The sequence below is a fragment of the Heloderma suspectum genome, chromosome 2, assembly GCF_057233095.1.
Source record: "Heloderma suspectum isolate Gila_16-S chromosome 2, 16-S_ref, whole genome shotgun sequence".
Classification (NCBI taxonomy): Eukaryota; Metazoa; Chordata; class Lepidosauria; order Squamata; family Helodermatidae; genus Heloderma; species Heloderma suspectum.
The window spans coordinates 47,777,961-47,799,567 of record NC_139459.1 but is presented as its reverse complement, the minus strand read 5'-3'; the positions used below and the strand labels follow the sequence as shown (position 1 = coordinate 47,799,567).

Here is a 21,607-nt window from a genome sequence, read left to right as displayed (position 1 = left end):
CCATGGTTCTGGATCTTCACCTAATGACTACCCATGGTTTAAACAATCCAGAGTTCACAACCCAACAACAAACCATGGGTTCTATTTCTGGGATGTTTGTGGTTAACAAACCATGGTGAGTGGCTGGGTTCACACATCAGAATAACCCAGAATTCAACATCCTAAAACATGGGTTAGCATTATGTGCAAACCAGGCCACTTTCATTCATAGTTCATTGCACCTAATTTCATGACCTTCATAGTATAAACGTAAGGAACAATTTACATGAAAGTTGTTTCTTTAAAAAATAGTATTGTATTATCAGTACTATTTATTAGCCAGATCATGTTCGACATGTAAGGACTGTATATACAAGACTTGGAGTACAGGAAAGAAGTAGCCTAGATTTCTGTTCTAAGGGTCAAAACAGACATTACTTTAAAGGTGTAGCTAGCAGCTACACCTCTTTTTATTTTTTTACTCTAGAGTAGGCACAGGGGGCCCAATCCAAACTGAGACACCAGCAGGGGGAGGGGCAATAAGAGGGGCTTTAACCCCCTGTTATGGACCCAATCTGGATCAAGCCTCCAGTGCCTGTAATTTTTATTGCAAAATAGCGATCCAGCAATGCACAGTCATCATATGCTCTCTTATGGGTGAGTTTAAACATTGCTGCATTTTCAGATATAGAGGCATTTATATATTTGATTTGTGTATCACTTCATCTTTCAGATTTATCCTTGGATGGCCACCAACTGCGATTTTTTTTCACTTTCACAGAAATAATTATTGAAAACGAGTTGAACAACTACAGTCAACCAATAAAACAGGCTGTCATCTCAAAAGATGCTGAAAAGTACTTGACTGGCCCATGGTTGACTCGTTTCGTTCCTTCAGTCTACTCTGTTGTGCTTATATTGGGTCTTCCTTTAAACATTATGGCAATCCTTGTGTTTGTGGTCAAAATAAAGCTCAAGAAACGAGCTGTAGTCTTCACGCTCAACCTGGCTTCCACTGATGTACTCTTTGTGGGTGTGCTGCCATTCAAAATTTTCTACCATTTTTCACGCCACAACTGGACATTTAGACCTGAAATGTACCATTTTGTCACTGCCACTTTCTATTGCAACATGTACTGCCCCATACTGTTGATGATGGCGATAAGTATCGACCGCTTCCTGGCACTGGTGTACCCGATGCAGTCTCTGTCATGGCGTACTGTGAGACGTGCCTGTGTGGTATGTTTTGTCATCTGGCTTGTAGCCATTGCTGGGGTGATACCTCTGCTGATCCTAACTGAGCAAACAAAAACAATACCTCAATTAAACATTACTACCTGTCTCGCACTACATGTCTCTGTTGTTATGAATATGTTTTGGTATTATTTTTCTGCTTTATCTATTTTCTTCTTTTTTATACCATTATTAATTTCTGTGACCTGTTACGTGTGCATTATAAGGATGCTGTCTTCATCAAGTGGTGCTGCCAAGCCAGGGAAGAAGAGACGTGCCATCCTCCTGTCTGCAGCTGTCTTGTGTTCTTTTATTGTTTGTTTTGTTCCAACAAATGTCCTTTTGCTGGTGCAGAACATCTGCTCTTCACCTGAGCAACCCCTTGAGAGTCTGTATTTTGCCTACATCTTGGTGGTCTGTATTGGTACCATCAACCGCTGTCTCGATCCCTTAATTTATTATTATGCTTCCTCAGATTGTCAAAGACAGCTCTGGAATCTCCTGTGTCATAAAAAGCATTCTGATCTGGAAAAAGGCAGTCAGACAACACGCAGTAATACAGCAGCCTTGTCTAGTGGTTTGGATCATTCGTCTCAAGTGTAGTGCTTTACAGTTGACTCTGGTGGTGTACACTCATTCATAAGCATAGCCTTGCATGTCACAGATGTGAATGATTGTCCCCAGTCACTCACTTTAATTTCCCTGCATTCCTTTCTCTAGAACAGGCGTGCAGAACCTCAGGCCTTGGGTTTCCACCTGGCCCTCCTGGGGTCCCAGTCTAGCCCCTCAGGGTTCCCCAGATAACCACAGTCCCTTCCCCAAAGCATAGCCCCTTTCCTCAACCATTGGATTGGTGGTCTCCCAGCCTCTGTGCATCTTTCCCCTTCCTACAAGTTTGAAAGGCCGCTCCGAAGGCTTCATTTCTGGCAGTAAGAGCTGTAAGTTAAAATACGCTGGCATTCTTGGTAATTTAACACCACCCCTTTTGCCTTTAGCTCCGCCCACTGCTGGCATGCAGCCCCCAAAAGCTTCTCCAAAATGGAATTCAGCCCTTGATCTAAAAGAGATTCTGCATAGTTCTGTGCTGAAAATTTCTCCCACATTTTTTCTGACCATTCTCATTCAATTTGGCAGAAAAGAAATTGCTTTCAAAAAGAGAAGAGAAGAAAATCAAAGGAGAAGAAATTTCAGAGAAATTCTCATGGGTTGGATGTGGGGTTCTTCTGCTTACCTTACTTATAAGGTGGCTGAGAAGTGTGCATGAGTGTCCTGTCTGTCACTGTAGAGTAATCTCTGTGGCAGCATGTAGCCTCCTCGGCTTCTTGCACTTCAGTTAGAGCCATCATGAGGAAGACATCATGAGGCAATTCCTCACATGGGCCTTTTTCAGCTAAGGAAGTGCAGGTGACCTGGGAGGCTGCAGAGCAATGGGAAGATGTTTAATAGAGAGAGAAAATGCACACAGCCCCCTCAGCCACTTTGTGGTTATTGGGTAAGCTCAAAAATACCAGCAAAAGAAATTCAAAATTCTGCCTCAGAAAAGTGGAAGTCTCAACACAGTTGATGCTGTTGCCACTTAGAAGCAGTGCAATAAACCACAAACCCTTAGGGAAAAAAGAAAGAACCTGTGCTACAACCCCTGCCAATAGTGAGCCCTATCTGTGAGAAACTGTTGAAGAATTTCTCCTCCCCTAGGAGAAATTCGGTGAAATTGTCCCCCCAATTTCTCTGCCCACAAATAGGCTGGATAATTTTGAGAAGCCATTTGTGCACAGCCCTTGTTCTGCACCCCGCTCCAGAATATTTAAGTTTCTCTTCCATTCATATCTCAATGGCTAGTTCAAATCATGCTTTTTCTACAACTGCAGTTACGATTAAAATAATATCTGTCCAGATATGTAGTTGACTCCTATGAGGATCACATGTAAACAAGCTCTATAGTTGTAAAATTATTTTCCTTCTTACATTGTGTTTTTCATTATATTTCTTGAGACAAAGATTCACTTTTCCATTCTAATTTGTTTCGGGGTTTAATTGCCACAACAGCCTTCTGAAACTGGAAGGTTCTATCACTCCCCTTTGACAAGGGCACGTTGGTCGCACTGGATGGGCCATTTCACATGATAACTGGAGCCCACTGTGGCTTATTTAATTATGTAGGTGGCCATTTTGAATATTCAACCACCAGCGGGGGGTTGCTATGGTTTCTTGTGTAGTCCAAACGCAGTCGGCAGGGTTTGTTTGAGGGTTAAACAATCTTCAAATAACCCTACAATGGACCATGGGTTGTCACAGAGTATGAATGTAACACGTCTTGTTGACCCGAATTCATTGCATTTCATAGGAGTACGATTCATCATAATCTGTGTATGCTAACTGTAAGTGATTAGTAATAGATGTATTACTAATGTAATTAGTTCCGTGTGTGTTGTGAGATAACTGTGATTACAGGAATGCATTCCTAGAAATGGGGGAAGGAAGTTGCCACAAGTGGGTTGGTTAAGTATAGGAAGCAAAAAGCCACTTTGCTTAGGAGAGATACCTACTGGGGTCAATAGAAAACCTGGCTGTTGTTGTTCAGTCGTTCAGTCGTGTCCGACTCTTTGTGACGCCATGGACCATAGCATGCCAGGCCTTCCTGTCCTCCTCTCTCTCCCAGAGTGTGCTCAAGTCCATATTCATTGCATCGGTGATGCTATCTAGCCATCTCATCCCCTGCTGGCCCCTTCTCCTTATGCCTTCAATCTTTCCCAGCATCAGGGTCTTTTCCAGTGAGTTTTCTCTTCGCATTAGGTGGCCAAAATATTTGAGCTTCAGCTTCAGTATCTGTCCTTCTAATGAGCAGTCAGGGTTGATTTCCTTTAGGATTGACTGATTTGACCTCCTTGCAGTCCCGGGGACTCGTAAGAGTCTTCTCCAGCACCACAGTTCGAAAGCATCCATTCTTTGGCGTTCAGCCTTCTTTATAGTCCAGCTCTCACAGCCATACATTACTACTGGGAAAACCATAGCTTTGATTATACGAACCCTTGTCAGCAAGGTGATGTCTCTGCTTCTTACTATGCTGTCTAGGTTTGTCATAGCTTTCTTCCCAAGGAGCAAGCATCTTTTAATTTCATGGCTACAGTCACCGTCTGCGCTGATCTTGGAGCCCAAGAAAATGAAATCTGTCACTGTTTCCATTTCTTCCCCTTCTATATGCCAGGAAGTGATGGGGCCAGATGCCATGATCTTAGTTTTTTTTAATGTTGAGTTTCAAACCAGCTTTTGCACTCTCCACTTTCACCCTCAACAAGAGGCTCTTGAGATCCTCTTCGCTTTCTGCCATTAGGGTGGTATCATCTGCGTATCTGAGGTTGTTGATCATTCTCCCAGCAGTCTTAATTCCGACCTGTGACTCATCCAACCCGGCATTTCTCATGATGTAATCTGCATATAAGTTAAATAAGCAGGGCAACAATATGCAGCCTTGTCATACTCCTTTCCCAATTTTGAACCAATCGGTTGTTCCATGTCTGGTTCTTACTGTTGCTTCTTGACCCTCATACAGGTTTCTCAGGAGACAGGTAAGGTGGTCTGGTACCCCCATCTCTTTCAGAATTTGCCACAGTTTGTTGTGATCCACACAATCAAAGGCTTTAGCGTAGTCAGTGAAGCAGAAAGAGACATTTTTCTGGAATTCTCTTGCTTTCTCCATGATCCAGTGAATGTTGGCGATTTGATCTCTAGTTCCTCTGCCTCTTTGAAACCCAGCTTGTACTTCCGGTAGTTCTCAGTTCACATACTGCTGAAGCCTAGCTTGTAGGATTTTGAGCATAACCTTGCTGGCATGTGAAATGAGCGCAATTGTATGGTAGTTTGAACACTCTTTGGCATTGCCCTTCTTTGGAATTGGAATGTAAACTGACCATGGATCACTGCCTTGTTGTGGCGAAGGGGCTTGCATAACTCAGTGAAGCCATAAGCTATGCCGTGCAGGGCCACCCAAGACAGACAGGTCATGAGAGAGTTCTGTTTTGTCAGAGAGTTCTGACAAAATGTGGTCCACTGGAGAAGGAAATGGCAACCCACTTCAGTATTCTTGCCAAGAAAACCCCATGGAACGTATCACAAGGGTAAAAACCTGGCTACATTGAGAGAAATAGGAGTAGTGGTGTGACCAGATCTGAAACTTAGGATGAGGTTATTAGCATAGGGCCTATGAAAGACCAGGATTTGATCTGATTGCCCAGAGAGATCCTGGGAGAACAAGAAGCCTTCCAAACATGATTACCTAAGCTCTGCCAACTATGCTTGCCAAACAGGTAACTATGAGATCTTAATGATGACTGCTTTGTCAGTTGAGAGGAGTAGAACTTTAATTTTACTAAGAAATATGCTAGCTACTATTTCTGTTATGCTTTTAATCATCCTAATTGCATTGTATGTAGTGATGTCTTTTGCTTGTTTCATCATTTCAAAGTTTTGCTATTCTCTAATACTGTTTGAGCAATAAATATATATTTTGTGGTTCCAATTTGTGTTATTTGGCTTGAGAGGGGTTTCAGGGACCACAAGCCATATAAATTCATTCTGGAAGGCCAGAACACTCAGCTGAGATTCATTCATAGTTTTCTCTTTTGGTCATGTGAGTTACAGGCACACTTGTTCAAGTAAGAGAAATGAGCTAGTCAGATGGAGCGGGAATGGGTCTCCCATCTCAGGGTTATTTGAGGGTTGTTTGACCCTCAAACAACCCCTGCTGCCCAGGTTTGGATGACAAGACAAGCTGCGGTCAGGGCCTGAATACACAACTTGGTATCCCCATGCCATGGCTCATCATGGCGTAAATAAGCCATGGTGGGCTGCAGTGATCATGCAAATCAGATTAATGTCTCAGACTGGATGAGGCAACCGAGATCTATGATCACATCATTTCCATTAGATAAGACAGGAAGTGGAACTTTGGTGTCCTGCTGTATTGGCCCCAGGAGCGTAGCCAAGTCATTTGTAGTGTTAGAGGGGCCTAGAGATCCATAATGCTTGCTTGTTCATTATTGTTGCAATTCCCTTGCTAGTAAGCCTCTGAGCATGTGCAGATGAGTCAAAGGGCCAATAACAGCCTTCTCAGAACATTCCTTGCTAATGAGGAGAATGTCTTATCACTGATGTGCCTGAGAAGCAGAGTTTGTTTAGCTTAAAGCTACAGGTGGCTGTGCTGAGAACCCAGTGCTGTTAGTCCATTCTGGGGATGCCCGCTGGGGGCGCTTGCTGCTGTTATGCTGCTTATTGCTAACATGTATTGTATAAAACCCATTTGATCCAATGGTTCAGGGTTCAGAAACGCTGTCTGATCCAAACATTGGGTACGCCTGTGTGTTGTAAGTTACCCAATAAAGTCTCCTTGTAAGTAAACCTTTGAATCTGATTTATCACTATCTTAGCACCTCTAACCTAAGAGTTCAATGCCCACGGCTGGGGCAATATACCCGCATAGCTCTTTGTCAGCCTCCACAATTAGGAGAGGCGGAATGAATTACAAGCAAAGAGCATTTAGTGTTGCTTAAGAGCACTCAGAGTTGCCTAATGTAAACAGGCTGCTGAATCCAAGTTTTCTTGGCTGAGAATGTGAGTTATCTAGCTGACTGCAGAATTTAGTTTTTGGAGTGCAAGCTATATAACATAGCCATGATCCTATGCAGCAGAGCAGTGAAGAATGTCTGTCAGCGGTTTAGCTTTTCTTATTAAATGTCAGAGTTAGTCCTGTACAAATAAAACTACTTGTTAATCTGAAGTCACAACCATACTCATGTGCATTCCATTCTGTAAAGGGAGCCTCATTATTTGACAGTCCAGCAACCATATAACTTGCCACATATGTAATAAATAACATAATAAATGTACGACCTTGACTCAGAGTTGCATTCCGGCATCTCTGTCATAGTGTAATCATTTCCAGAGGGCAGTGTAATGGATCTGCCACAGAAGGTTGGTGGCATAGTTCTCAGTGTGCTCAAAATGATTACTGAAGAAAATGACTATTTCCCACACACACACGGACACACGCACAAAAGCTGTCTTGTCTTAGAGCTGGAAGCCACAGGCAATTAAGCAAGTTGCATAAAAGGTAATTCGGAATCCAGTGAATTAAATACATAATAAGGTAACTGGTACCAATAGAGAAGACACAAGCAAGTTCACAATGAATTCTGAGTAGCTGGCATAAAATAATGGACAAGTTGACCTGGATGGTATCAAATGAGAAAAAGTTGAGTTAAAGCCCTATTACTTGGGCCAAAAAGTTATTTGAGTATAACTTGAATAGCTGTGAGATGTATTGTTGTTGTTGTTCTTCAGTCGTTAAGTCGTGTCCGACTCTTTGTGACCCCATGGACCATAGCATGCCAGGCCTTCCTGTCCTCCTCTCTCTCCCGGAGTGTGCTCAAGTCCATATTCATTGCATCGGTGATGCTATCTAGCCATCTCATCCCCTGCTGGCCCCTTCTCCTTATGCCTTCAATCTTTCCCAGCATCAGGGTCTTTTCCAGTGAGTTTTCTCTTCGCATTAGGTGGCCAAAATATTTGAGCTTCAGCTTCAGTATCTGTCCTTCTAATGAGCAGTCAGGGTTGATTTCCTTTAGGATTGACTGATTTGACCTCCTTGCAGTCCCGGGGACTTGTAAGAGTCTTCTCCAGCACCAAAGTTCGAAAGCATCCATTCTTTGGCGTTCAGCCTTCTTTATAGTCCAGCTCTCACAGCCATACGTTGCTACTGGGAAAACCATAGCTTTGATTATACGAACCTTTGTCAGCAAGGTGATGTCTCTGCTTCTTACTATGCTGTCTAGGTTTGTCATAGCTTTCTTCCCAAGGAGCAAGCATCTTTTAATTTCATGGCTACAGTCACCGTCTGCGCTGATCTTGGAGCCCAAGAAAATGAAATCTGTCACTGTTTCCATTTCTTCCCCTTCTATATGCCAGGAAGTGATGGGGCCAGATGCCATGATATTAGTTTTTTTTAATGTTGAGTTTCAAGCCAGCTTTCGCACTCTCCACTTTCACCCCCAACAAGAGGCTCTTTAGATCCTCTTCACTTTCTGCCATTAGGGTGGTATCGTCTGCATATCTGAGGTTGTTGATAATTCTCCCAGCAGTCTTAATTCCGACCTGTGATTCATCCAACCTGGCGTTTCTCATGATGTACTCTGCATATAAGTTAAATAAGCAGGGCAATGATATACAGCCTTGTCATACTCCTTTCCCAATTTTGAACCAATCAGTTGTTCCATGTCTGGTTCTTTCTGTTGCTTCTTGACCCTTGTACAGGTTTCTCAGGAGACAGGGAAGGTGGTCTGGTACTCCCATCTCTTTCAGAATTTGCCACAGTTTGTTGTGATCCACACAATCAAAGGCTTTAGCATAGTCAATGAAGCAGAAATAGACATTTTTCTGGAATTCTCTTGCTTTCTCCATGATCCAGTGAATGTTGGCGATTTGATCTCTAGTTCCTCTGCTTCTTCGAAACCCAGCTTGTACTTCCGGTAGTTCTCAGTTCACATGCTGCTGAAGCCTAGCTTGTAGGATTTTGAGCATAACCTTGCTGGCATGTGAAATGAGCACAATTGTATGGTACTTTGAACACTCTTTGGCATTGCCCTTCTTTGGAATTGGAATGTAAACTGACCTTTTCCAGTCTTGTGGCCACTGTTGAGTGTTCCAAATGTGTTGGCATATTGAGTGCAGCACTTTAACAGTATCATCTTTTAGGATTTTGAATAGCTCAGCTGGAATACTGTCATCTCTGCTAGCTTTGTTGTTAGTAATGCTTCCTAAGGCCCACTTGACTTCACTCTCGAGGATGTCCAGCTCAAGTTCAGTGACCGCACTATCATGGCTATCAGAGACATTCAGATCTTTCCTGTATAGTTCTTCTGTGTATTCTTTCCACCTCTTCTTAATCTCATCTGCTTCTGTTAGGTCCCTGCCTTCTTTGTCCTTTATCATGCCCATCTTTGCACAAAACGTTCCCTTGAGATCTCTGATTTTCTTGAAAAGATCTCTAGTCTTTCCCTTTCTGTTGTTTTGCTCGATTTCTTTGCATTGTTCATTTAAGAAAGCCTTCTTGTCTCTCCTTGCTGTTCTCTGGAACTCTGCATTCTGTTGGACATATCTTCCCCTTTCTCCCTTGCTTTCGCTTCCCTTCTTTCTTCAGCTACTTGTAAAACCTCATCAGACAGACACTTTGCTTTCTTGCAGTTCTTTTTCTTTGGGATGGATTGAGTTGCTGCCTCCTGAACAATGTTATGGACCTCCATCCATAGTTCCTCAGGCACTCTTGTCTATCAGGTCTAATCCCTTAAATCTATTCCTCACCTCCACTGTATATTCATAAGGGATATGATTTAGGTCATACCTGAATGGTTTAGTGGTTTTCCCTACGTTCTTCAATATAAGCTGAAAGTTTGCAATAAGAAGCTCATGATCTGAGCCACAGTCAGCTCTAGGTCTTGTTTTGACTGACTGTATAGAGCTTCTCCATCTTTGGCTGCAAAGGACATAATCAATCTGATTTCGATGTTGACCATCTGGTGACGTCCATGTGTAGAGTCGCCTTTTGTGCGAGTGTTTGTTATGATCAGCGTGTTCTCTTGGCAAAACTCTATTAGCCTTTGTCCTGCTTCATTTTGTACACCAAGGCCATGCTTGCCTGTTATCCCGGTGATTTCTTGACTTCCTACTTTAGCATTCCAATCCCCTATGATGAAAAGGACATCTTTTTTTGGTGTTAGTTCTAGAAGGTGTTGTAGGTCTTCATAGAACCGATCAACCTCAGCATCTTCGGCCTCAGTGGTTGGGGCATAGACTTGAATTACTGTGATGTTGAATGGTTTGCCTTGGATTCGTACTGAGTTCATTCTATCGTTTTTGAGATTGTACCCCAGTACTGCTTTTCCCACCCTTTTGTTGACTATGAGTGCTACTCCATTTCTTCTAAGGGATTCTTGCCCACAGTAGTAGATATAATGGTAACCTGAATTAAATTCACCCATGCTTGTCCATTTTAGTTCGCTGATTCCCTAGATGTCAATGTTCAATCTTGCCATCTCATGTTTGACCACCTCCAGCTTCCCTTGATTCATTGATCTGACATTCCAGGTTCCTAAACAATATTGTTCTTTACAGCATCGGATTTTCTTTTCACCACCAGGCACATCCACAGCTGAGTGTCCTTTTGGCTTTGGCCCAGCCGCTTCACTCTTTCTGGCGCTTCTTGGAAATTCCCTCTGCTCTTCCCCAGTAGTATATTGGACACCTTCCAACCTGAGGGGCTCATCTTCTGGTGTCATATCTTTTAGCCTTGTGATATGTTCCATGGGGTTTTCTTGGCACGAATACTGGAGTGGGTTGTCATTTCCTTCTCCAGTGGACCACATTTTGTCAGAACTCTCTGCCATGACCTGTCCGTCTTGGGTGGCCCTGCACAGCATACCTTATGGCTTCGCTGAGTTATGCAAGCCCCTTTGCCACAACAAGGCAGTGATCCATGAAGGGGTAAGATGTATTATTCCAGGTCAAAAGTGTACTTTTTTTTTTGTTTTTTTGATAAGTTTTTGCTTATCAATTAATGAGCAAAAAATATTGTGTAAGGTATACAAATCAGAAAGCTTTATAGAGAGAAAAATGTATAGACATAGGTTTCATTGGCAAATTTTGAGTAAGGAGTTATCTTCTCAAAAGTATAATTCAAAATTTATCATTTCTAACCTGAAAGGTGTACATATAAGCCTTTTATGTATGTTCTAATTTTTTAAACAATGTTTAATAACAATGAAATAATTAAGGCTGTGAGATCTAAATTATGGGACAGTGGATAATATTAGTTATGAGTTAATTTCCACCCCAAAGAAGTATAAATATATGCTGATTTTAGAATGCAGGAGCTTCTTATTAGCAGCTCACCAGGACTGTGTACCTGTCAGCTGAATAGCCTATTCAGTGTTGAATGGGGAACTTGGTACATAGAATGAGATCTCTCTTTTTTCAGGTATTAGGACTAAAAGTCTAAGAACAACAAATGTTTTAAAAGTTCTGTTTCCTGTTAAGCTATTAAGACCTAAAGAACTTTAGCAGTGCTCTGTTTAACAACAAAGATGTTTTTAAATGCACAATATATTCCAAAGTGATGCTACAAGTATATTTCTAAAAAAAAAATGAAAAAGATTTTCCTTTTCAAATTCTTGTTAGTACAAAACCAAAATTGAATCCATCTAAAACAATTTTTGCTGTATAAATTGTTTGAAGTGTATTGATCAGGTATGGGTAGTTAACTGGCAGCCAAAGGCTTCCTAAATACTGGAACTCTGTACTGAAAACACTCAGCAAAGGCCAAATCCATGACACTGGAGAAAAGGGTGTGGCAATTTGGGCAAAATGATGGAGCCCAAATACCAAATATATCAGCTTAAACTTCTTACTGCCAGGAACTAAGCCTTAAGACAAGCACTTCAACCTTTTAAAATGGGGCAGGGGGAATTGCAGCAAAAGCCAGGAAACCACCAAATGATCAGTGGTTGGGGAAGGGATGGGGCCTGGGGAAAGGGGTGTGGGCATTTGGGGAACCCCATAGGTCATGGTTGGATCCTCCCCCCCAAGTGCATGATTTGGCTCCCAAGCCTGAGGTTCGACCCCCTCCCCCGATATATATGGAAGAACAGACCCTCTCAGGGCTGGCCAACCAGCCCTATGTATTGGCATTAGGGGTAATCTGGATAGACTGTTCCTCCCAGTGGAGGCTGGTGGCTCCAGTTTCGGTGGGGCTGTGAGTCTATTCTGGTTTTAGTCAGAACCAGCCATAACTCTAAAGGAGCTAGTCAAGGTGCTGAACTTAGTTGGGACCATGGTTCATCACCTTGGACAGCTCCTTTAGAGTTATGGCTGGTTCTGATTGAAACCCAGAACAAAGTCACAGGCCCACCGAGATCACAGCCACCAGCCTCCACTGGTTCCTCTTACTCTAAGGGTCCCTGGCCATAGTAGGATTACACTCCAGGTCCTGAAGTTAAGTGATGGCTTGTGTCCTATTTCATTTCCGATCTCCTTTAATAAAATGTGAACTATGAAAACATAAGGTTTGTTTGGATGTTGAATCAGATCATAAGAACAACACATTGTGAAATGATGGATTAATATTCCTAAAACCATGCTGCCAATTGAATTCCCATCAACTTCAATAACTCTTGAAACAGGCAAGGACATATGAATAAGGTGCCTGATTCCAGGAACAAGAACACTGAATAGACCATTCTTCAAATGTATGCAGACAGGAGCCTGTATCATGCTCTCTTTTCTGAGCCTGGGAGTAGCATGGAGATTCACTGAAATTCTGTCATCATGCCTTCTGATGTAATTGGGTTTCCATTCACTGGCCTCTGTTAATTGCTTCTACAAAATGTTCTAAAACTTCATAACTATGTTTTGAATCTGCATGACAAAATGGCATTGTGAATGAAAAACTAGGGGGAAATAAACATAATTTGTAATGACACTAAGAATTCTCAGGGGTATCTATAAATGTCAGCAGAAAGCCCTTATGCAGGATTATACCTGAAGATATGCAAGAAGTACAAGTCTGCTGCATCAAGGCTTTCAGTTTCCAGAAATGGCTTGGGCTTTTGGTAGGGTTGATAGGAGCCTGTTTGACCAGGATGGAAACGTGTCTGAGTAACAGCTGAATTTTATATTTCCAAAATGGGGGATTTAACATTGGGGGACCTGGGGGCACCTCTAGGTCCAACCTTGTAACTATCATATGATTGGCAGAGGCTAATTTGAATGTCCACAGACCTGTTCCCCCCCTTTCCCCCCTTGAAAATATGTCTGAGTATCAGCTGAATTGTATGGATTGGATCCATAAAAGACTGACCCTGGATCAGCTGTGCCCTCCAGCCCCCTGAGAATGCTACACAGAGGGTCAGGGGGCCCTGCTGAATGGGGAGCACAGATGGGGCGTGAGATTCCCCAAAACTCAGGAGGAGAGAACTTCTGCATGCGGATCCTTCCTCTTATGGAAGGCAGATCCTAGATCCAACCCATTATTTCCAAAATGGGGATCCAGTTTTTCCCCCCTTTTTTTCTCCAATGACCCTAGGGTAGGGGTGTACAGAACTCACCTTCGAGTCTGCTGGGGGGGTCCGTGGGCGGGGGGTAGGCGATCCGATCCTGCCTGGCCGGCTCTGCTCCGCGGCGAGCCTGCAGAGCCACCAGCCGGGTCCGTCCGCTGCTTGTCTTCAGATGCAAATGGCGTCCAGCATAGCAAACGCCATTTGCGTCCCTGCCGTTTGCTGTGATAGGCTACGTAAATCCTTACGTAGCCACGTAAATCTTTACGTAGCCTATCACTTTTGTCCACTATGCCGGATGCCATTTGCGTCCGAAGACAGGCAGGAGCAGATGGGACAGGCGGCAGCGGACAGCTGGCAGAAGGTAGGATCTGGCCCTGCGCGGATTCCCCGGGTGGCAGAGGTTAGTCTTTCATTCCGCCGCAGACTCCGGGGGGGGGGATTCTTAGAATCCGGCCTCATTGGAGTCCGTGGTGGAATTCTCCGCCATCCCTACCCTAGGGGCAGCTTATGGTCCAAATTTGTAACCATAACATGAATCTGCACGTGAGCCTAATTTGAATGTCTGCAGACTGCTCCTGCTCCAATTCATCTTGGGACTTTGAAAATACAGACATTGTGACTTCACTATCAAAGCAGGGTGTGTGTGTTTTCTCTGCCCCCCCAACCCCCCTCCCATGCTTTTTGTAACACTTGTCAGTTTATTAAGATTCCCAGCTTCTGCAGCAAGAAGAGAAGACCCTTCTGCATTCTGTAATGAAGAGTTAGAGGATCACAGGCAGCGATCCTTGGTGTGAGCATAGAGACGTTACAAGGACATAGCAGTGTTCTTTGAACAAGGAGAATGAATGAAAGCCTGTTTGCAAAGTCACATTCTTATTTCAAGATCGCAAACACGGAAGCTGCATAATGGTCACATTTAATTAACACACAATTTTTGTGTGCAGGCCTGGGCCAAAGTAAATTTTGCTTAGAAGAGAGCGGAAAAGGCCACAAAAGCTTCAATCCTAACATGGATGTAATACATGAGCAGTTTTATTCTGCTTTCTACTAGCCCTGTAGGCTGTGAGATTAATTTCCTTATAAGGCATTGGAAAACAGGAAGCAAGCATCAGTAATTCCTTAACTGCACAGGGCACAGTGACGTGTCTTCAACCACACACTAGCTTCATTGTCTTCTCTACTGAGTATGGCATATTCACCTTATTTTTCAGGACAAGTGGCTAGCTAGATTATATAACACAATCAACCATTTTCATATCAACAATTTTTATAGAACCCATTTAAGACACTGGAAAAGAAGAGTTCCTGTTTATCTTTAGCATGCCTCTAGGGGAGGTCTGAAATCGAGGAAAGCAATAGAATGGGAAAGACCAGAGATCTTTTCAAGAAAATCGGAGATCCCAAGGGAACGTTTTGTGCAAAGACAGGCATGATAAAGGACAAAGAAGGCAGGGACCTAACAGAAGCAGATGAGATTAAGAAGAGGTGGAAAGAATACACAGAAGAACTATACAGGAAAGATCTTAATGTCCCTGATAGCCATGATAGTGCAGTCACTGAACTTGAGCCGGACATCCTAGAAGGTGAAGTCAAGTGGGCCTTAGGAAGCATTACTAACAACAAAGCTAGCGGAGATGACAGTATTCCAGCTGAGCTATTTAAAATCCGAAAAGACGATGCTGTTAAAGTGCTGCACTCAATATGACAACAGATTTGGAACACTCAACAGTGGCCACAAGACTGGAAAAGGTCAGTTTACATTCCAATTCCAAAGAAAGGCAATGCCAAAGAGTGTTCAAACTACCATACAATTATGCTCATTTCACATGCCAGCAAGGTTATGCTCAAAATCCTACAAGCTAGGCTTCAGCAGCATGTGAACTGAGAACTACTGGAAGTACAAGCTGGGTTTCGAAGAGGCAGAGGAACTAGAGATCAAATCGCCAACATTCGCTGGATCATCGAGAAAGCAAGAGAATTCCAGAAAAACGTCTATTTCTGCTTCATTGACTACGCTAAAGCCTTTGATTGTGTGGATCACAACAAACTGTGGCAAATTCTGAAAGTGATGGGAGTACCAGACCACCTTCCCTGTCTCCTGAGAAACCTGTACAAGGGTCAAGAAGCAACAGTAAGAACCGGACATGGAACAACTGATTGGTTCAAAATTGGGAAAGGAGTATGACAAGGCTGTATATTGTTGCCCTGCTTATTTAACTTATATGCAGAGTACATCATGAGAAACGTCGGGTTGGATGAATCACAGGTCGGAATTAAGATTGCTGGGAGAATGATCAACAACCTCAGATACACAGACGATACCACCCTAATGGCAGAAAGCGAAGAGGATCTCAAGAGCCTCTTGTTGAGGGTGAAAGAGGAGAGTGCAAAAGCTGGTTTGAAACTCAACATTAACAAAACTCAGATCATGGCATCTGGCCCCATCACTTCCTGGCATATAGAAGGGGAAGAAATGGAAGCAGTGACAGATTGTATTTTCTTGGGCTCCACAATCACTGCAGACGGTGACTGTAGCCATGAAATTAAAAGATGCTTGCTCCTTAGGAGGAAAGCTATGGCCAACCTAGACAGCATAGTAAGAAGCAGAGACATCACCTTGCCGACAAACGTTTGTATAATCAAAGCTATGCTTTTCCCAGTAGTAACGTATGGCTGTGAGAGCTGGACTATAAGGAAGGCTGAGCTCTGAAGAATGGATGCTTTCGAACTGTGGTGCTGGAGAAGACTCTTACAAGTCCCCGGGACTGCAAGGAGGTCAAATCAGTCAATCCTAAAGGAAATCAACCCTGAGTGCTCATTGGAAGGACAGATACTGAAGCTGAAGCTCAAATATTTTGGCCACCTAATGCGAAGAGAAAACTCTCTGGAAAAGACCCTGATGCTGGGAAAGACTGAAGGCAAAAGGAGAAGGGGACGGCAGAGGATGAGATGGCTAGATAGCATCACCGATGCAATGAATATGAACTTGAGCACACTCCGGGAGAGAGTGCAGGACAGGAAGGCCTGGCGTGCTATGGTCCATGGGGTCACGAAGAGTCAGACACGACTTAATGACTCAACAACAAGGGGAGGCCTTCTGAAGGTCCCAGTCTTGCACCCCCAGGGTTCTCCGGGCAGCTGTGCCTTCTTCCCCTAGCCCCATCCCCTTTCCTCCAACCACTGATCATCTGACGGTTTCTCACCTTTTGTGCAGTATTTGTGCAGGCATTGATAGACTTATCCATTACAAATCTTTCCAATCCCTTTTCAAAGCCGTCTAATCCAGGGCCCATCACTGCATTCTTGTGGCAGCAAATCCCATTTTAATTACGTGTAACGTTTATCTCTCTGCTTTCTCCACACCATGGACAATTTTATAAATCTCTGTCCTGTCCCCCATTGTCTTTCTGTATACTGGAAAAGTCCAGGCATTTTGGCCTTTCCTTGTAAAGAATATGCTCCAATTCATTGATAATTTTGGATGGCCTTTTTTGCACATTTCCCAGCTCTACAGTATCCTTTTAAATGTGGTGATGAGAAGAGCAACGGTCTTCCAAAAGTGGCCATCCCATACCACATATACAAACACTATGATCATGGACACTCTTCTTTACAGTGACCATTGCAACATGTCTGAATCTTCAGGCTCAGCCCAGTGTATCTCATCACCTCAAGCGAGGCGGCGGTGCTATAGCGCCCCTCCTCAGCTGCTGCCACGGCCGCACCCACCCACCCACCCACTCGCTCACTCACTCACTCCTGCCTGCCTGGCTTCTCCTGCTTTGCGCCCCTTACCAGCCATGGGGCTCCTGCGAGAGCTCTGCAGCCACAAGCCCCACTGCCCATGGTAAGGAGATGTGGTAGTGCATCCAGCAGGTTGCTTTAGGGGGCCCTGCTCCCTAGAGCAGCTGGTGGGGCTCTCCAAAGCACCCACTGAAGGAGACAGGGAGGCCGCAGCGGATCCTCCTAGATCTTCCTGGATCCCCCGCATGGGTGGGAGGAGAGCAGGCAATTTGCTGCTCTTCCTGGTTCGCCACCTGATCCAGGCATATGAGTCTGTATAGTGGTAGGGCTGGCCCTGGAAGTCATGTAGTAAGTAAAGTAATGTTCCAGGGAGCTATAAGTGGGTGTGGTTTATCATTCAGAGCAGCTGGATTTCCTAGGCTAAAAACATAAATAACTATCCCTTCCCCAAGACAGAAATTGCCTTTCTGGTAGTGTGACGTTTTCCTGGAAGACCGTTAACAGGAAATGTTGTGAATGTCTCACTGAGAAGAAAGGTCTGGTAGGCAGTAATATTCTGAAGAGGGAAGGAAAAGAAACTGGAAGAGAGACTTGTGGAAATCCCAGTTGTATGTATAAAGTACATTGCAAGCTGAGGCAAAAGTTAATATACATTTTTTAGGTCAGGGGTGGGCAGACTTCAGGCTTGCAGTATCGACTTTATTTATTTACTGGAATCCTGAGATCCACCAATTGGCACCTGGCAGGAAAGAACTTCACTTAGAATGCTGACCCCCTGGAATTTGTTTTGAGTGCCAGAACTGAACTGAGCTCACAGTCCTTCCTCCAAAGTCCCACTTCTACTTATCCCAAGTTTTTTTCATTTCAGCACTATTATTTAAGGCGGAGCAAGTCATTTTGTTGATGCTATTGTTAAACGATTGGGAGACAGAAACCTTTGCCAATCTATTGCAAATCACCCAGAGATCTAGCAATTGATTCAGATATACCTCCTGCCCATCCCTACCTTAGGTAGAATAGCAAAGATAATGTGTTGTCTTACTGCATTTTTTAGCAGTAGTAAGTGCTTTATGGCAGAAAGCTTCATGCTAGCACATATGAGCTCAATCATCTTTACAACAGTTTTGCAGCACTGAGATTCAGTTCTATACACACTGCTTTCAGGCAGTAGCCTATTGCTTTCATCTCAAGGGTACAGATGGAGCTAGGCCCATGGTTCAAACTGATATACATGGATTTTGAGACCATTTCTAACAATTAAAAGTATCTGATTAAGCACTGGCATGTTTTGGTGTTTTCTACTGTTCTTATCAGTTGAAGGTGGTGGCTCTGATATCACTGGGGAAGTGAATCCACACCGGGTTTGAGCCAGAACCAGTCAGAACTCTAAAGGAGCTATCTAAGGTGTGAAGCACCATGGACAGCTCCTTTTGCATTCTGACTGAAACCTGATTCACCGCCCCACTGACAGTGGAGCCTCCACTGGTTCTCATAACACAACAGAGGTCACTTGTAGTTTCAAATTAGGGGATTGGCAAGTAAAGCTTGAGAACCCAAACATGTTTCCTTACATTTAATTGGCCTTCAACCTGAAATTAAATTGAATGGCAGTAGTTTCAGGACAGACAAAAGAAAGTGTTTCTTCACACAATGCAGACTGATGTGTGGCATTTGATACCCAGGAGGTGGTGGTGATGGCCATTGGTTTAGAAAGCTTCAAAAGGGGACTAAATAAATTGTGTATGATAGGTCTATCATTAGCAACAGTCTTGTGGCACCTTGAAGACTAACAAATCTGTTCTGGCATAAGCTTTCCTGGACCATAGCCCACTTCATCAGATGCATAGAATATTATGGAGCGTTTTAAGTTTATATACACTACATATGATATGTTGCGGGGTGAGGGGGATAATTGTAAATGATGAGGTCAGAAGGGAAGTAAATGCAAAAAGTGACAATCACATTCTTATCACAGTGCAGTTATTGCTGATAACACAAATGCCCAGCTAACTAGGTAAGACAATTAACACATATTGTCTGATAAAAATCCTTTACTCTGATTCAAGCCTCTGGCAATAGAATTGTCAGGGTGGAAACTGAGCCAATAGAACCCCAGAGCAGTTCTGATTCTGAGGAGGAATAGCAATCCATGGGAGAGGAGCCAGCTCATCCCTCACAGGCACAGCAGCTGGCAGAGATTCCTCCTGCTGGCATTCCTGAGATAGATAATGACCCTGGCAGTGAGAGAGCACTGGAGGGGGGCTTGCTAGATGCTTGACGCAGATGCCGGGAGCAACCACAGCTGGAGGGTGCGGAAAGGAGGCGTAGCGCTCGTTTGGCGTGCAAGCAATGGTCATGTCCCGAGGACCCAAGGGAAAGAGGGAGGAACTCTCCCTAGCCCATAAGTTCAGGGTCTTCCCATAATTCTTCTTCAAACGGGGACCAACTGCCTAACCTGGAGCATAGGCTACTCTGCTGTTCCTTGCTTAGTCGCTGGTGATTTGCATCTGAAAGAGTCATTAAGTTGTAAAAGGATTAAAGCCTTGAAAAGAATCCTTTTGTCTGTGTCTTGAGTTAGCTATTGGAGTAGACTGAAAGAGGCTGCCAGGGCGCTCCTACAAGAATTAAACCTGTTGATGGGCTCAGCAGTGTCTCATTCTAATCTCCCTTTGAGATTTCTTTCCTCCACAATGGCCACTTTATGTGTCCAGAGAGTTTATCATTCATTGTGATACCTAATCGAGCCTCTAGGTTCAGAGACAGTATACTTCTAAAATACATGTTTTAAGGGACAATGTGGGGAAGCTATCGCCTTCGTTACTGTGTGGGCTTCCTGGAAGCATCTGACTCGGCACCCTGGGAAACACAGTAGATGGACTGATCCAGAAGTGCTCTTCTTATATTCTTGAGAGGACATCTTTACTTTCCAAGGTGGCTTCCCAATGGCCTCACCTATTGGCACCATTCCCCACTTCTTTATTTAATACATCATCTCTTCCAGTTCATCCATTTTATTAGAAGCAAAGTGCCTGCAAAAACTGTCTATTTAAAGGTTAATACTGTAGGTAGGAACTACCTGGCTCCTACTGGTGTTTAGGAGGTAAAACTTGCAGTATGGAGGTCTTAGCAGCAGAGGCTGGTGGCTCCAACTTCAGTGGGGCTGTGAATCAATTCTGGTTTTCAGTCACAACCAGTCAGAACTCTAAAAGAGCTATCCAAGGTGCTGAACTCTAAGCTCAAAATAGGTTCAGCACCTTGGATAGCTTTGGCAGGTTCTGACTGAAACCATGAATGGATTTACAGCCCCACTGAAACTGGTGCCAGCATCCTCCACTGTGTCTTAATTGCAGCAGTGAAAACCACCTCTGGGTATGTTCTATAATGGATAAATCTGGTTCCTGTGCATACATGCATGGATGATGCCTTTCCTCTGGATCTGGAGAATACTCCAAAAAGCACATTATAACAATAAGCATGGCTGTAGCTCAATGGTACAGCATACACGTTCAGTTCCTGCCATCATCAGGTAAGGCTGGGAAGGATTCCTGTCTAAAATCCTGGAGAACCGCTGACATTTAGACAATACTGAGCTAGACAGACCAGTGGGCTGACATAGTACAATGCAGCTTCCTATCAGGGCCGGCCCTACCATGAGGCAGAGTGAGGTGGTTGCCTCATGCAGCAAATAGCCAGCAGAAGACAGGGCTGTGCATGCATGCAGCGTGCCCTGTGCCCCCTAAGCTAGCCTCCTGCCCCCAGGTGCAATGCTATGGAGGAGACTGTACCATCACTGGTGTTGAATAAAAGATTCAACTGCCAGTCTGGTCAGTGTTTGTATGGAGGAGGAGTTTTCTTGTCCTTCTCAGACAGCAACATCTCTTGGGCAAGCCCTGCTTCCTGTGGTGAGTTCCTGTTATCAGCTGATCTTTCTTTCTCTTGGGAGGCTTATTCGGTCACAGGTTGGGAACTTCTGTCCTGTGTGCATTCCTTCATGAATTTGCCTTGCCAAACTGGGACGTCTGCTTCTGGCTATTTGAGGACACAGCACTGGCTGTGATTCTGTTTTTACTGAGATAGAAAAGCCTGATAAGACTGCACTGCTGAGGAGCGGCTATATCACACAGGATTCGCTGGATAAGAAAAGGAGCTTCTGCAACTGTAGGCTCAGGATTATAAGGGCCTACGAAGAGCCCTGCTGGATCAGACCAATGGCCCATCTAGTCCGGCATCCTGCTCCCCACTGTGGGCAACCAGATGCCGCCAGGAAGCCCAGAAGAATTTTACTTATTCAAAATATTTATAGGCAGCCTTTAAGGGTAAGACCCCTTGCAATGAAGAGTTGGACAGTAGCAGTAGTGTAGTGGCAAATTCGGAAGTGCGGGGTCCCTTAGTCACAGTCACAGCCGCGCCCCCCCACAGCCGCGCCCCCTTCTAAGATTATACAACCTTGTAAGATACACAGCCTTCAACTGGGATCCAAAAACAGTGCAGCTGAGAGTAAGGCAGGGATATTTCAGTTGGACATCTGAGAAAAAATGCAGGGGTGTTAA

The 21,607-nt window shown here is 44.0% G+C and overlaps 1 pseudogene; it reads left to right on the top strand.

The window, feature by feature from the left end:
* The first annotated feature begins 798 nt into the window (after positions 1–798).
* Positions 799–1,815, top strand: LOC146352189 (proteinase-activated receptor 1 pseudogene; annotated as a pseudogene).
* The last annotated feature ends 19,792 nt before the right edge of the window (positions 1,816–21,607 follow it).